This window comes from Lepisma saccharinum, chromosome 17, assembly GCF_977018435.1.
Source record: "Lepisma saccharinum chromosome 17, izLepSacc3.1, whole genome shotgun sequence".
Taxonomy (NCBI): Eukaryota; Metazoa; Arthropoda; class Insecta; order Zygentoma; family Lepismatidae; genus Lepisma; species Lepisma saccharinum.
In genome coordinates, this window is record NC_139245.1 from 4,126,387 (window position 1) to 4,134,101 (window position 7,715).

At 36.2% G+C, this 7,715-nt stretch overlaps 1 long non-coding RNA gene across 1 annotated transcript; it reads right to left on the bottom strand.

Annotated features, from left to right (window-relative positions):
• Positions 1-276: 276 nt before the first annotated feature.
• Positions 277-6,052, bottom strand: LOC146001198 (uncharacterized). Its single transcript, XR_014443541.1, has 4 exons — positions 5,975-6,052; positions 3,714-3,854; positions 1,100-1,235; positions 277-408 (listed from the first exon to the last, which is right to left on the bottom strand). It is a non-coding gene; the product is annotated as an uncharacterized LOC146001198 (long non-coding RNA).
• Between the last annotated feature and the right edge of the window lie 1,663 nt (positions 6,053-7,715).

A 7,715-nucleotide genomic window follows, 5' to 3' on the forward strand; every position in this document is an offset into this window, starting at 1 on the left:
AACTTAGGTGCAATTCATACTAACAAATGATACAGAAGATCCTGAGACAGAACATTTATTGTTTGTCACAGATACACTGGTGCTTAATGCATAGTCTGCTTTCAATCCTTGAACTTCTCATATAAGATAGATGACTTGAGGTGACAGTCTGTCTTTATGGCCTAATATAGTATACATATACATATATAGTATACATATACTGGACTAATACCATACATGTAGCACAACTTTTGGGGTAGTCCAATTCAAAACTATAGTATATGTCAACAAGTGCATAGATAAATGTTCGTAAAGTGGCACACTGCACTTTCTAGCATCTGCAGCTACCGGGACAACATTCCTTCCACTAATAGTGCCAGATAGGGTGCTTCTTTCTCAAAATCTTTTGTTACCAAATGGTGATACTTCCTGAAAATAAATGAAGCATGCATAAATATCATATTTTTTTCTTGAATTTAATTACAAAACATCACATTTATTCCTGATCAAGTATTATCCAATTAAAACAATCTCTCTCTCGCAATGAGACTTAATGTCCTGACTATGCATCAACCCACAAAAAAAGAAAAAAATACATGGTAGAACAATGCCCTCAAATGGCTGTTGTACACAACATTAAATTTGACTTATTTAATATCTGCCATGACCCAAGAACACAAATCATCACCATGGTTTGACATTCAAGCAGATCCCTGTACCAATTTGCTTCCCTTTTACCTACACTAAATTCCATGACTCCACATGCCTTTGAGGGGTCAAAGCCTGCCAGACAGACAGCTTTTCATTGGATAATATGTGCTTAACGCATTGTGTACCATCAGCACTGTTACTGGTGTTCAAGCTCACAGTATTTTATTTATTGCATATAGCTCCCCAACTGTTATGATGTTAGGTTAATACAGAACTTTGGAACTCCAAAGAGTTCAAACCAAGAACCACTCATATTAAAGACAACAACAGTAACCAAGAATTCAGCTCTTCTATTTTACTAATGACTACAAAATATTTAGAATCCAACTAGTCAACTTCTACCCCTTTAGTATATTACTTTCACTGTTCCTCCCCTCAACTACAGCAATTAAAGTTTGTATGCGCTTACCTTTGATGCATGAAGACGGGTACACAAAAATACTCCTATATAGGTCAGACTTGAACCCGAAACTCATCACAAGAGCACTTTCTCCTTTATGTTGCATGTCTTTGCACAGGGCCAAGAAAATATTGATGTGAAGTTACTGTAAAACAAAACAAATACCATATTTACTGGTATGAAACAGAGAACATTCAAGGTTTATTTAAATTAGCACTGGGAAAATATTACCATACCCAGGTAGTGTAAATATAATAACAATACAATTCTTTGTAAAAGTATAGAGGAGACAGATTCTGAAATATACTTATAAGCCAAAACAAAGTGATTAAAGATATAGCATACTCAATTTAGTTCATTTATATTACTTTTCTGTTCATAAACGTTTATCCTATACATAAAAAATTGATTTAAAAAATACAAGACTAATTTTTCCTGTTTTTATCATATAATATGAATGTGAAACAGTCAACACTTTATCACAGAGGAACATTACTTGGAGCTTTGAAAATATAATAATTAGGGACTTATGTGAGACTAAAACATATGAAGAGAATGCATGGTTTTGAATTATGTAATTTGTATATGAATTACAATTGGAAACCCTTCATGACTTATCTCTTTTTTCTTCTCTTCCCTCCCCCTCTCACTCTTTTCTCCCTTCCATCCCACCACCTCCCTTTCCCTCACAAAAGGATAGAAAATTTGAGAGGGAGAGAGAAAGGCAGACTCTATCACTCTCCTCTCCTCTCTTACTCTTTTCTTCCTTCTCTCTTTCCTTTTTCTGTTCCTTCAGAGAAAGGATGACTGTCTCACACACATATTTCTCTGTCTGTCTCCCTCTAGGAGAGAAGAAAAATGGAAGAAATGCAGTGAGAGAAAAAGGGAGAGGAGAAAGAGAGAAAGGGAAGATGACACACACACATATTTCTCTCTCTCTAAATGAGACACACACTCTCATACATATGTGTGTGTGTGTTGGAGAGAAGAAAAATGACAAATCCAGTGAGAGACACAGAGAGGGAGAGAGAGATAAAGGAGAAGAGGGAATAAAAGACACGAGTGAGGGAAGGAGTCTATTTCGCTCTGACAAAGAGAGAGGCTGAATAGAGAAAGCAAGTGGAAAGAAAAGAGAAAAGAAAGGATGAAACAAAAAGAAAAACAAATAAAAGGAGAAAGAGTTCTCTCTGCTCCTCTACCACTTTCCATGACTAAATGTCATTGTAATAATTAAATTTCCAAGTCTTTGATGTGTATAAAAGTTTGTATGTTAACAGAAAAAAATACCATTCCATATCTCAAGCAATTAAGAAAGTGAAAGAGAATATACATGACTGTTTCTCGTGTTGGCCATTATTTTTGTATAGTTAAGTTACTTAAAATAATTTATCACTTGCACAAAAAAATATTTAAAGTGGTGTATTCTGGATTTTCCATCTGTGGATGGCAGTTTGTATTTAAAGGTGGTAGGAAAAATTTAGAGCCAAAATTACTTTATGACTTAAAAATGCATATTCCACATGTCATTAGGATAATAGGCATTGCTACAGACACTTTTGAAAGGAAGCATAAAAAGAGGTAATATGCACAAATAGATAAAATAAAATAAAAGAGGCAAGATATAGTTATTGCACATTAAGCAGTATAAAAGCAAAATTAAACAGCAAAATTGACATGATATCCTTATCTATAACATCTATGAGTATAAAAATTAATTTTCCACAAGAGAATTCCACTACTGAAAGAGAGAGAGACAGACAGACAGACTACAAACGTTAACAGTTAAGCATATTGAATTAACCTGAGTCTCATTTATAAAGCTGGTATCAAAGGTATGAGGGGGTTAAGATCGGATCATTATGTCATCCAATAAGAAGCTATTCAGATTATGAGTGATGTTATGAGTTATCAGGATTTTCAAAAGGAGGAGGGGTACATATGCTTATTTTTATTAATGAGCCCTCAATTTGCCATTTTTTTCTGCCTTTGATTTTTTTTTCAACATTTTTTAAGGAATACTGAGCAAAAGAGGTGGTTATAAGTTGTGACCCCCACCAACCCCCTTTTGATATGCCACATGGACGTTGTGTCAAGTAGTTTAATAAATCTGAGCCTTAAATGTACCCATGGACGTCCGCAGGATATTTTCCAGGGAGGGGCAAGGAAGGTATTTTTTCCAGGGGGGAGGGGGCAAACAAGGCACATTTTCCCCCAAAATAGTGTTGTTCCCTAAAAAAACATTGCTTAAATTTGAATTTATGGTGTTCATGCAATAATTAACACATATTACTGTGGCTAAAATGAAATTATATGTGTGAAATACATAATTTTTGGTTGACTTTCATTTTCCAGGGGGGGGGGGGGCACTCCCCGCCTTGCCCCCCTTCCGGACGCCCATGAATGTACCTAATGTTGAAGCGAAGGAAATATATTCTGAAGACAGTTCAAATTAATTCAACTTTGACTTCTATTTATATTTGTTAACTCGCAAGTCCAAATTTCAAACACAAGGAACACTTTCATCATGGTAAATTGTCTACGGAAAGTGAGATCTTCTTATCACTGATTGATTTGGAAATGCAAATATTCATGTTTCAGATAACAATATGTAACACACACTTACCTTTTGCATCCTTGGTGGGTAGATATCCACAATAAGCACAGAATAATCCCTCTTCAGTCGAATCATATGCTTCACAATTCTCTGCACGACAATAGCTTCTGAATATTTCTCTCTTGTCTTCATGACAGGAACAATAGGTGCCTTAAGAATAATAATAAAAGAAACTTTTGCATGAGAACTAGTGTTATCAAAACAAAATACTAGTTGAGTATATCAATTTAATGGCACAGTTAAGAATAATCAACAACAGACAAGTAGCATTTAAAAATTATTTTTTTATATATGAAGTCCTAGGATGATCATTTCATTCTTATTACTAAGATGAGTGATATGTATTTTTTTTTATTGTTTAAAGTGATGTTAGTATGGAATGTTAATTCGATATTATCCATTGTCTAGTTCTTGAAACTACACTGGATATGGAAAATATCCAATTAATATTGCGTGCTAGTGTGGCGCGCCCAAGGAGAGTTATTGGTGGGGGTTATAACCCCCTTTCGCCTGCACTTAGAAAAAAAAGAAGAACGCCAGACGTACGAAAAGATGGCAAAATGAGGACGGACCACAAAAAAAAGTGCGCACGCCACTGGTAGAACCATTGTTTCTAGCATTCATGGATTTTTTAATATAATATTTCTTATCTTTCACATATATAAGGTTAAGATATTCTAGATTTTTATTACGCCTACTCCTCTTTTCTAAAAGAAAAAAACAACATCCAGAATGTGTAAATGCCTCTCCTTCGTTTCCCTATTTTTTTCCCCCTCTCTCGCTTCCCTATTTCTCTCTCTCCCATGTACTCGTATTTTTTCCCTTTACCCTGTCCCTCGGTTCTTGTATTCCGCTCCCCCCTCCTCTTCGGGGTATGTCTGTGTATCTCTTCTCTTTCCTTCACTCTCTGTCCGGTTCTTCAATTCTCTTCCTTTCTCATATTCTCTGCCGCTTCTTTCATCTATTTTTTCTCTCCTTTAAAGCACTTCTTTCTTATGATGACATGCGAACATGATGTAAATATGTCCAACATCTCCACATAAGAAAAAGTGTTTTAAAAGAGATAAAAGAAAGGGAGAGGGAAGAAGCGGCAGAGAATGTGAGAAAGGAATAGAATTAAAGAGTCAGACAGAGAATGAAGGAAAGAGAAAAGACAGATAAAGATAAAGGAGCGAGTTGGGCACACACACACGGTGAAGAGAGAGAGGAGGAGGAGGAGGAGAAGAGAATTGTTTGAATTGTTGGTTTTAGCTCCACTTTATGTACAAATAGGTTGGTCGGAACGGACCAATAGTTTAAAGCGTGATCCCAACCAATGTGTCTGCAGCAGGTATCGAACCCGAGATCCTTTGATTACAAGCCAATGACGTAATCAGCCATCGGGAGGGAGACCGAGGACAAGAGAGGAAAGAGGCCGAGTCAGAGACAGACGGGCGAGAGAGAAATTGAGAAACACAAGAGAGATAAAGCAATAGAAAAACGAGCGAAATAGAGAAGCAAGAATTGGAGATATATATATCTGTGGAGATAGTAAATAGAGATAGAAAGAGGAACAAGTAGAAAAGAACAAACAGAAATAGAAAAAGACAGAGAAAGAAATAGATGAGAGAGAGAGAGAGAGAGAGAGAGAGAGAGAGAGAGAGAAATATAGAAGCAAAGCAAGCGAAAAGAGGCAGGCAAGGAAGAGGAATAATAACAGAGAGAGAGAGAATAAAGAAGAAACAGGCCGAAAATGTGAGGGTAAACATAGGGACATAAATGCTCGAAAACAGAGGAAATAAACAGGAAGGAAGAGATACTAAAATGAGAAATGAAGATGGGAAGCTTTAGCGGAAAACAAATAGACAAAAACGTTACAAACAAAAGGGAGAGAGGAATGAGAAGGCAGTTTTTTTTATTCCAAAAAGTGAAAGCTTTCTGCCATTTTGAAATTTTATATGCCTGTATATTTGCTTCACGGCACTGGGATTGTCCGCAATGACAAAAATAAATTAAATAGGCAGAGAACAAAAACAAGGAAGCATTGAACTCTCACCTAACACATAACTTAGTTCTTGCAACTATTTAGATAACAACGAAGCTTAATGTGAAACTATTATGGTATGGTAAATAATGGGCCCTGAAGCTAATCTCCCATTTTGGTGTAATCGTTGGGTCTGACCAGGTTCTTTCCTTCATTCGAGCATTTATAATCAGGCAGTTAAATCAGAATTTCAGCGAACAAAGAAACATATAAAATGAAATTGTAGAAAACATGCATAAATACTTACTTTTCTTACTCCGAAAATCTGTGGTGGTAGTTCGTTCTCTCCTGAATCTGCACAGAACTGCACTACACAGTACACAATGCGAAAAGAAGCACTACCGAAACACGTGTCGCGAGAAGACGCCAACCAAGCGAAATGCTTCCGGCGATTGCGAAAGTTGTCGTCAACCCCTCACGCCTCTCAAGATGTACCGTTACGGTGATTCATCAGGGGTTGTTTGCCCAGAATTTTTCTGTAGCGAGCAGGTGGAAGAGTAAGAATAAACTTAGAACCAAAATAACCATAAGTTGGGACTCTGGGAAAAATTTCAGGTCGATGTTACTAACATGACAGTAACTTATCTGTGCTAACATCATGTTATGGAAGGTCATATCCTGTGTGTGTGGCTGCACCAAAAGTCTTTCCTGTTTTGATTTGATTTTTGTTATTTAGCTTCGTATCACTTCCACTTTTGGCTAATCGCGACGATGAGGTTGAGCGATGAAATTGATGAAGAGAAACGCACCCATCTCCAGTCCGGGATTCGATCTCGGGACCACTTTTTTGTCGTAGCTCGTTGTGGTCTTTCATATCTGTGCATCGTTAAAAAGAATAAAAAGACAAATAACTATTCGGAACAAATTACAATTGAAATTTGGATAAAACGTGCGGCTTATATTCGGGCCAATACGGTATACCTATAAAAAGAATCGAGGCGAATCCAGTTTCTATCTAATGAACGTACGGAAGTCTATACTTGTTAACAACTCCAAAGTATATTCAATTCAATGTCAATTTTATTGTTTGGAAGGTAATAATAATAACCAGCGCTCTTTTTCTGGTATATTTTAAAATTTATGAACATGCCGCAATATTTTGAATAGTTCTTACGATGAACACAAGAACAAACAGATATGAAGTGTACCGAAACCTTTCTTCCCAGTAATAGAACATTGATAACAACACTAATAAAACGGAATTTAACTTTCTATGGCTGAAGGGCAATAGGTCAAATCTTACTCTTAAAATCCTGTGCTTAATATAATAATTTAAAAATCGGGACTTACATCTCTGCTACACTTAGCTAACGTTCGCTAACATTTTTATGGAAGAGAGTTCACCAAAAATGTGCAAAACGGGTATTATTTTTACAGTGTACAAACAATGTACCAAAAATACAATATTAGTGGCTTGTACGTACATGCATGTGTGGCACCAAATGTGATGTGACATTTTAATTAGGAAATATAAATTAGTTACTGCAAATATATTTACTTTGTCTGTTGATTCTTAACATTTTTCTTACTTCGGTTTATTTGTGAGCTGCGTTGTCGACTTGTAATCCAGGGGTCCCGAGTTCGATACCCGGTTGAGGCACATAGTGGTTCGGATCCCACTTTAAACTCTAGGTCCAGTCCCGATTAGCCTTACTGTGCATAAAGTGGACTTAAAACACCAATTCAATCAAACAATCAATTTGTAAGCTGATAAATTCAAAATTCCTTTCATATTATCGTAAGAGTTCAAAATTTATTTTCCATATAAGGTAAGTAAAATCATCAAACAATTGCTTAGAACGAATTATGCATATAAGTGTGTAAATTGAAAGATATGCATTTAGATGCATAAAATCCCATCGGACGGGTAATTGACACACTAAAATGCATCAAAAGACACACTCCACAGTCGAAATCCCATTTGATGCAGTGAAAATGCATCAAACCCCGAGACAATTTCTAATAATCCAAGATTACACGTTTAGGTG